Source organism: Phoca vitulina, unplaced genomic scaffold, assembly GCF_004348235.1.
Source record: "Phoca vitulina isolate PV1807 unplaced genomic scaffold, GSC_HSeal_1.0 scaffold125, whole genome shotgun sequence".
Taxonomy (NCBI): domain Eukaryota; kingdom Metazoa; phylum Chordata; class Mammalia; order Carnivora; family Phocidae; genus Phoca; species Phoca vitulina.
In genome coordinates, this window is record NW_022589828.1 from 103895 (window position 1) to 113812 (window position 9918).

Sequence of the window (9918 nt, forward strand, 5' to 3'; positions counted from 1 at the left end):
CCCTTGGGAAACCAGTCCAGATCATTTTAAAAGACATGAAAAAAAAAAAAAAGACATGAAAAACAATTTTATCTTCACAATAGTGTAGTGAAGATAAAATTAAACCATGTAAAATGCTCATAAATTTCAAAGACAGGAAAAAAGATAAAGGAAAGGAACACCTAGAAACAACTTCAGAAGACAGTGGATTTTAATAGGAATATGTCAGTGAATGCATTATATGCCGATTACCTGAATGCACCAATGATAGAGTTTGTCAACTTTTGGATAATAAAACATCAGACTGAGCTGCAATGCTGGACCAAGTCCCAGCTCTTAACAAGGGAATTCTAATCTCACATAAAGCACACCTACCGGGAGTGGGGTTCGAACCCACGCGGGCACATGCCCATTGGATCTTAAGTCCAACGCCTTAACCACTCGGCCATCCCGGTGGCACATATAAACCTTCTTGTCAAAATTACTAAGTTAGAATTCATAGAATTCCTAGTCCCTAGAAGGTTATGAATATACCTGGGAAATCAGGTGACCAGGCTTTAATGTGTGGGGAGGAAACAAGTCCTTATAATGCTTCTTGGGGGAGAAAAAACACTAACAGAAATGTTTATTTTCAACAATTATTCTAATCACTAATTTGTACCATACATTATAATGGGTGTTAGGGAAAGACTGAAACATCCCTGATCTCGCAGACTTGCATTAAAATGAGAAATATTGTGACAGAAAAAGCACATGATGTTACCGGAATACTCCTGTTGTCAGATTCAACTCACTTTGTCACCACTTATGCTCAAGAGAAAACCCTTCTTTTAGTGGATTTGGAAAGAAAACCACAAAGGAAAGGGAGTGGAGTAAGAGGTGGAGAAAATGCAGCCGCATGAACTATGTCTCATAACTCTAAAAAGGTGGTGTCTACACTGCTCATTACTCATCAGACAACACTGGTTTGCCTGCTGAATCTAAGCCCCTGTTCCAAACCCACGACTCTGACTGTCCAGGTGAGGGTTTCGAGTCTGGAACCAGAGGACAGTTAATATTGAGACAAACTACCCTTACAGTAAGTTTAGAAAACCCTACTGCACACATACGGAGTTTGGAGTTTAACACGTGATACTGGTTTTAATAAGGAAGTATTGTAACCAAGAGTTCTAACTCTCCACTAATGAAATCTCTTTCCTGAGTACCTACTATGTGCTAGGCACTGAGTCAGGTGCATATAATCTACTAAGTCAGTAAGACACTCAAACACTTCAGTCAGGGGACTGGGTTTAAGAACTCATTAAAGCAGGTTCCAGATGGGCATTTGGGGGGTTATATTGAAAGTTTGTGATGGCTTCTAGAATCCCCGACAGGTTCCTTTTTCTCCACATTCCTGCCAACACTTGTTAGTTCTTATCTTTTTCGTAATAACCATTCTGACAGGTGTGAGGTGATAGCTCACCATGGTTTTGATTTGCATTTCCCTGATGATGAGTGATGTTGAGCATCGTTTCATGTGTCTGTTGGCCATCCGGATGTCTTCTTTGGAAAAATGTCTCTTCAGATCCTCTGCCCACTTTATTTGTTTTTTTTTTTTATATTAGTTGTATGAGTTCATAAAGAATGTTTTTGGATATTCACCCCGTATCAGACACATGGTCTGCAAATATTTTCTCCCATTCCATAGGTTGCCTTTTTATTTTCTGATGGTTTCCTTTGCTGTGCAGATTTTAATTTGATGTAGTCCTACTTGTTTATTTTTGCTTTTGTTGCCTCTATTATTGTGATTCTTAACAAAGAGTAGAAATATCTATAGAGTTTATAAAATATACTCAGTGTAAATACCTAAATGTGAGAGGTAAAAATTAAAGAAATGTATGTAGAGAAATGTCTTTGTGACCCAGAGGTCAGAGAGGACTTAACAAAAATTCTAAAAGCACAAACAGTTGGTATAGTTTACCTCATCCAAATCAAAAGTATGTTCAATGAAGGCCACAATGGAAAATCAATGGACAAGTAGAAGATATGTGAAACATTTAACAATGACAGCTTCATCCATGTTATGTAGTAAGAAGCCATGAAAATCCGCAAAATCAGGCAGAAAATTCAACATAAAATGGGTAAAGAATAGGAACAGGATGCTCATCAAAGCCAAGATAAAGAAGAATCTGAAAAGATTAACGAAGATTTAAAACATTTAATATTATTAGTAATGTATGAAAATGCAAAATAATTGAGATTTTACTCTACCTACATTGAATTTGAAGAATTAGAAGCCTGGATGTGTCCATTATTGCAGGTATGAGGATATCCAAATCCACGTGTCCTGCTGATGGAAGTTTATGCTGATGCGGCCACCCTGGAGAGCAGTCTAATAATTTTAACTCAAGATTAATCAAATCCAATGATCCAGATATTCTGCTCCTAGGTGTATATGATTCTCATTCCTCATCGCCCCCAAAAATCTCAGAAAGGCATAGATCGAGTCATAAGTGGATGTTAATTGCAGCATTATTTTTGGTCCTTCAGAATCAGACTCAACCTTGACGCCATCATTGGTAATGGGTAATAGATGATGAGTAGTAGACAGGTAAGCGTGGTAAAAGCATAATGATGAATATTATGAAACTATGAGGTGTAATAGACTAGATGTTCATGTAACAACACTTGTGAACCTTAAAAAGAAAGGTTTTTTTAAAAGATACCTAATAAACTTTTGTCCTTCATCACAGTAATCATTCTGCTCCCTGGTTTTCAAAACCTTACTGTTGCTCTGCACTTTTCCTCTTTTTGTCCTGTGCATTTAAGCCTTCAAACACCCCTGGTGCCCTTTCTAGCATAGTTTGGGATAGAGAGAAAGCAAATGTTGTGCTTAATTTTCCATAATTATAATCAGGTCCGTCTCTGACTGACTATGATTTTTCATCACTATGGAACCCAAAGGGTTCCTGAAATAGTGGGTGGTGATAGGGAGCCACCATTTATATTGGGATCAAAATACTAAAGAGGCTAGAGAAGAATTTTTTATGTCGGATTTCCCCATTTCTCATTTCACCACTGACCATTTCAATCTAATGGGGTTAAACTAAAGGAATAAATGTCATGTAGGACATCATCAGAACTTCATTTGCAAGCTGCTTGCTACTTCTGATGACTCATCCTAAATTCCGACACATGCTGACTGGACTACCACTGTCCTTCCTCCAGGACTCCTCGCTGGTGAGTAGCCCATGAATTAGTTTTTTTCTGCCGTGTTTTTTAAACTTTCCCAAACCCATTCAGGCGATTTGTTTCTTGCTGTACATCTTTGCATGAGCCCTGCCCATCTTCCGTTTTCAAACCTCAAGAAAGTGTCTTAGGAGTGTTAAAAGCAGGTATCTGAATGAATCTCACCACGACCAAGATCCCGACAGGCTGCCAGCATGAGAAAAAAACACTCGAGTGGGTGTCCTGCCTGATGGGATTTCAATTCTCCAGATCCTTCAGCTTCAAAAAGAAAGGAGCCTGTGGGCCTTTTGTCCCCCTGGCAGGGAGAAGAACGTTTGGTACCCTGCCTCCCCCAGGCAGTCAAAAGAAAGTGAGCCCAACCTGTCCGGGGACGACGGCTTGTCCCTGCTGCCCAGCCCTTCACCAAGGCTAGCGCTGGGATGCTGGGCATCCCACTCCACCTGCGGTTCCCCATCGCGGTCCAGCGACAAGTCCTGGGCTCACCAGCTGGCTCTGGTTCCTACAGGACAATCTTCGGTCATCGAGAGATGAAGGACAGGGCGTCTTAAAGGTCCGAGACACGAGCCTGGGACAGGTGAAGACATTTCCCGGGCGTCTGCTGCAGTCCCCCGCCCCCTCGTGTCCGCAAAGTAACGGGGGCTCCGGGGGGCGCTGGCCTGGCTGCGAATTGTCCGGCTCCGACACTGTGGATTCTGAGACTCGGAAAGTGGGGGGGGAACTGTGCCTCCGCCAGGAACAGAGCCTCGAGGAAAGGGTGAATTGAAGGTTAATTTTAATAAATCGAGAATGAACAGTGGCCGGAACCCGTGGGTTTCCGTGGTGTAGTGGTTATCACGTTCGCCTAACACGCGAAAGGTCCCCGGTTCGAAACCGGGCGGAAACAACGTACTTCTCTTTTCCCATAAATGCTAAATTCTGGTCCAGAAATTTTCTACCTAAATTTGCCTACTCTTCTACCAAGTCTCAAAATGTTCGTGCTCCCTTTGCGGCCCCGAACTTTGAGTTACAGGAATTACCTTACATAACAAGAGCAGAGCTGAGGCTTGCTCTCCCCGTCGACCACGGATCGTGTTGCGTCCCTGGCGGCGGGTCGGAGAGGATTGTGCGCGGCCCGCGGGGCTGTCCGCACCGCAGCGAGGTCCGCATCCGCCGGGGGCAGAAGGGACGGGGAACAGCCCCAGACGGGAGCGTGGCAGGTGCGTGCAGGGAGGCCGGGCAGCCAACTGCGGCCGAGGTGCCCAGCGGAGAGTAACTGCAGGAGGAGGCCGACGGGGACCTGTGGTCCACTGTCGAGGGACCTCGCCTTCACGCTGGTAAAGCAGGAGGACGCTGGATTTCAAGCCGTGAAGTGACTCCACAGGTCTTAACTTTTTTAGAAGGACCCCTCTGCCAGCTCTGCGGAGAACATGTTGTGTGGAGAAGAGGATGGCAGCAAGGAGATCTGTGAAGTCCCTTTCATCGAGCTGCATATCAGAGAGAACTGTGGCTTGGACAGGTGAAAAGTAGTTACAGTCTAGATATATTTTAAAGAGAGAGCAAAAGAAATTCCTGAGAAAAGGGATGTGAAGAGTGAAAAAAGTGGAATCAGTGATGATTTTGAGGGTTTTCTTCAGGAAGGATGGAGTTGCCATTGACTGAAATGGGGAAGACTGGATGGAACAGCATTATTGGGGGCAGGAGGGCGGGGGGAGTGGGAGTTCTGTTTTAGACAGACTAGTGTGGATGCCTGGTGCACAACACTCAGGGTCATGCTAAGAAATCAGTTGAATATACAAGCCCAGGGTTCAATGGACTGGGTTAGATGATAGATACCAGGTTATGAGTTGTAGTCATTATTTAAGCCATGAGAACAGATGAAATCACCAAGAAATGAGTGTTTATAAAGAAGAGGTCCAAGGACCAAACCCTGAGACATTCCATTATAGAAAAGGGTGGGTGAGATGACCGGAAACAAAGGATATTAAGAAGCAGCAGCCAGGGAGGTAGAAATACAACCAGGACAGCAGTGTCTTGAAAGTCAAAGAAAATATTTTAAGAAGGATGAGGTGCCTATGGCCCCTGAGAAGTCAAGGACTTAGAAGTGGTGATTAATTTTAGACATCTGGAGGTCACTGGTGATCTTGACAAGAAGTTTCCATTAAGTGGTGGTGCCAAAAACCCCGGATGTAGCGGTTTTGAAGACTGGGAGGAGAGAAACTGCAGACAGTATGTCTGGATAGTTCTGTACAGATTTTATAAAAAGCCATCTGACAGATGGGTCAGTAGCTAGAGGAAAATCTTGGGGCAAGAGAAGCCTTTTTAAGACAGGAGTCAAATAGCATATTTGAACATTTGTGAGAATAATCCAGTAGTCAGGAGATTGCTCTAGTCAATGCAGATAAAACTCTCTGTAAGTCATTAGTAATTCACTGACAGGAGTGAAAATTCCTTCCTGGAGGAGACTGAAGAATTTTCCAAAATTCTATGATGGCAACATGTCACAAATAGATTTTGACTCCATGTTTCTCTTCTCTGTTATTTTCCCTTTCCAGGACAAAGATACATGAAGACTGGCTCTGGAACTATGCTAAAATTCACCAAAATAGTTGAAGGAATCCTGAGATGTCCACTATGGTACCAGACCTGGCCACCCCCCAGCTTGCCACGTCTTCAGTCTCATTTAATAGACACTGCTCCATCATCAGCCTGCATTCACAGAAGTGCTATATGCTCTTTGAGGATGGCCATATTTTCTAACACATAATGTGGACACCCAACTTCCAGCCACATATGATTGGGCCAAGTTCTCAAAGGCAGCCAATCCATGGGCTGGCAAGTGACCTAGGAAGAGACCTATAACCTGATCCTCACTAAAAATCTCTGCCCCAAAAGTGACTCAAGTATTTAGATGGGGGGGTGGTCACATGGATTATTTTAGGAGGGAAATTGGAACTGGAAAAAGCAAAAATAGTGAGACAGGAGACAGAAGAGATTCAAAGAGGAAATGACATTGAAAGATTTACTGGTTCACATTAATCCCTATTTGCTAGCATATAGGTCAATGAACTATTACCCTTGAATGGCATCAAAATGATTAACCTAGACCCTCTATAGATCTTGTTAAATTAAGAGACCCTTCTAGCTAGAGCATAGGTGATCTTATCCCTAAAATCCTATTTGGGTAACTCCACTCCACCTAGCTTCTAGATGTTGAAAGGAGGGAAAGGAGATGGAAGGAGCTAACGCCAAGTGGGTCCTCTTATGAACTTTTGGAAAAGGGAAATATGTCTTTCCATCTCTATTAACCCAACATCTGGAGGGCCAGACCTAAGGTGATGTTTGCTCCATTCCCCCACCCTCTCTTCAAGCATGTGTCCCCTTTTCTTTAAACAAAGGACTTAATAACTCATTCATTCAATAAATATTTATTGAATGCATCCTATGTGTCAGATACTGCATTAGTCACTAGAATAACACCTATGAACAAAATAGAAATTTGTTTCATTTCTAGTGGCAGGATTACAGAATTTTTTTAAACCAAAGTTACTATAAAATGCTATACAATGTGATAATAAATGCTAAGGAGAAAAATTGAGAGAAGGACATTAAGGGTAAATTTTTATTTTCAAATTCTAAATGGATTATTGGTGACATGTGAGCAAAAATCTGAAGGAAGAAAATAAATGAGCCATGGGGCTGTCCAGGTAAAGTCACTCCAGACATAGGCTGTTGTGCCCACAGGGACCCATAGTGGAATTTACCTTGTGCATTAAAGGAATAGCAAGGAGGCTAATTCTGCTGGAGTAAAATGAATGCGATTTTAATGTACACATCAGTTATCTATTGCCTCAAATTAACTCCTTAACAAACCATCCAAATTCAGTAGCTTAAAACAACGAAAATCTATTTAGCTCACTAGTCTGTGGTTAACTAATATAGGTTAGGATTGACCAGACTGTTTATGTCCCAGCTGGGTTGACTCACATGTCTGGTGAACAATAGACAATCAGCCAATCTCCATACATTTCATATTCTCCAGCATGCTAAACCCAGGCAAGTTCTCAAGACAATAGCTCAGGGCAAAAGCAATCAGGAAAAACACATCCCTTCTGGAACTAATAAGCAATTATAGCAAGGTTGTAGGATACAAGGTTAATATACAAAAGTCAATCACTTTCCTATTTATCAACAATGAAAAATTGGAATTTGAAATTAAAAACACAATGTGAGGGGTCCCTGGGTAGCTCAATTGGTTAGGTGGCTGCCTTCAAATCGGATCATGATCTCTGATCTCAGGGTCCTGGGATCACACTCCACATCGGGCTCCCTGCTCAGGGAGAGAGGGGAGCATCTTCTCCCTCTCCCTCTGCTGCTCCCCCTGCTTGTGCTCTGTCAGGTAAATAAATAAAATCTTTTTTTTTTTTTAAGATTTTATTTATTTATTTGACAGAGAGAGACACAGTGAGAGAGGGATCACAAGCAGGGGGAGTGGGAGAGGGAGAAGCAGGCTTCCTGCTGAGCAGGGAGTCCGATGCGGGGCTTGATCCCAAGACCCTGGGATCATGACCTGAGCCGAAGGCAGACGCTTAACGACTGAGCCACCCAGGTGCCCCAATAAATAAAATCTTTAAAAATTTTTTAAAAAACCAAAACATAATGTGATTTACATTAGCACCCCCAAGACGAAATACTTAGGTACAAATCTAACAAAATTTGTATAAAATCTATATGTGAGGAAAACTACAAAACTTTGATGAAAGAAATCAAAGAAGCACTAAATAGAGAGGTATTCCATGTTCATGGATAGACTCAACATTGACAAGATGTCAGTTCTTCTCAACTTGATCTATAGATTCAACACAATCCCAATCAAAATCCAAGCAAATTGTTTTGTGAATATTAACAAGCTGATTCTAAAGTTTATATGGAGAAGCAAAAGACCCAGAATTGTCACCACAATATTAGAAGAGAAGAATAATTTGGAGGACTGACAGTACCTGACTTCAAGTCTATGGTATATGCACACAATGGAATATTATACAGCACTAAAAAGAAATGAGCTACCAAGCCATGAAGAAATATGGAGGAAACATAAATGGATATTACAAAGTGAAAGAAGTCAATCTGAAAAGGCTGTATACTGTATGACTCGACTATATGATATTTGGAAAAGACAAATGTAAAAAGATCAGAGATTGTCAGGGATTAGGAGGGATAGAGGGATGAACAGGCAGAGTGTAGAGGATTTTTAGGGCAATGAAACTATTCTGTATGATACTATAATGGTAGACATATATCATATATTTGGCAAAACCTATAGAATGTACAAGAGTGAACTCAAATGCAAACTATGGACTTCGGATGATAATGACATGTCAGTGTGGGTTCATCAGTTGTAACAAAGGTACCATTCTGATTCAGGATATCGATAGTGGGGGAGGTTGTGTGTGTGCTGGCATAGGGGGTATATGAGAACTTCCCACTCGATTTTGCTATGGACTTAAACTGCTATAAAGAAATAAAGACTACTTAAAAAAAAAAAAAAAACTAAACAGCAACCAAAACAAGCAAGCAGAAAGAGCAAAGGGCATATTCAAGAATCTTCTTTGTCAACTTTGCTAATATCCCATCAGCCTCCATAAGTCACAGTGCTCAACCAAGAGAGAGTGGGAGGGCACTACAAGGTCACATGAAAAACAACATGAATGGAAGGAAGGGGGAAGAATTGGGGTTATTCATGTAATAAGTCCACTATAGTAGTTAATTATTTCTAGTTGATTTGATGCAAAAAGATCAAAATAAAATCACCTTTTTTATTACCCGGTTATGTGCTCCATATATTCCAGCTTCTTACCCTAACTCCACCATCACCCACACCATGATCATGACTCATCCCCGCCAGTTACACCATTCCTAAGCCTCATCCATCCCTCAGCATGTCCTTAACTCCATCTCTGCTACTCATCTCATCACTGAACTACAAGTTAAAGGTGTCTAAGATGGACTGAGAGGCTCATAGATAAAATTGGTTTTATTATATATTACTTGAATATTAAAATAAATAAATAGATAGGAAAGGGAGGGAAGGGGGAGGGAGGGAGGGAGGAAGGAAGGAAGAGATTTTGCCTTTAGGTCGAAGTAAAATGCTGAGAAAATAAACTAATCACAAACTTAGAAAAAGACTGAGTGTTCTGTAGCCATATCAACAGCCACCAGAACCGATTTTAAACCAATTCAGTCTATCAGTGATAATTGTTTTCAAGGCAAGGAATCACTGTCAACCCTGCCTTCGGAAGATCAGCCGGTCAGAAATGCATTCATGTCAAGAAACAGGCCCTTCAGTGCCAACCAAAAACAGCAGTTTCTCCCCAAAATCACGCTTCCACAGATTATGTCAACCCACTCAGCCTCCCAAAGTCCTCGCTTCCGTGAGCCCCCTGCCCCAAAAAATATCATCCCTTGGCTCTCTCAAAGGACCAGTTCCTGCCCAGCCTAGCTCTCTCCCTAAGTAAGCTTTGGCTCCATATTTCAAGTATTGGGTGATGGTTTCATCATCCTTTAAAAATTCCCCTTTATTCAACTGAAACATCTGCCCTTCATTTTTTGCTGGGATTATATTTTCTTATTCATGTCTCATTTCTGATATTCTTGCGTATCCTATACAATAATGTGGCCTTTCCAACCATATTGCCTTGTCACAAATAGAGACTCGGGCAGGCCTTAGTCCTTTAT

The 9918-nt window shown here is 41.7% G+C and overlaps 2 non-coding genes across 2 annotated transcripts; one reads left to right on the top strand and one right to left on the bottom strand.

Moving 5' to 3' along the window:
* Nucleotides 1–351: 351 nt before the first annotated feature.
* TRNAL-UAA lies at nt 352–434 on the bottom strand. Its single transcript has one exon. It is a non-coding gene; the product is annotated as a tRNA-Leu (tRNA).
* Nucleotides 435–4017: 3583 nt separating this feature from the next.
* On the top strand, nt 4018–4090 carry TRNAV-AAC. The gene has a single exon. It is a non-coding gene; the product is annotated as a tRNA-Val (tRNA).
* The last annotated feature ends 5828 nt before the right edge of the window (nt 4091–9918 follow it).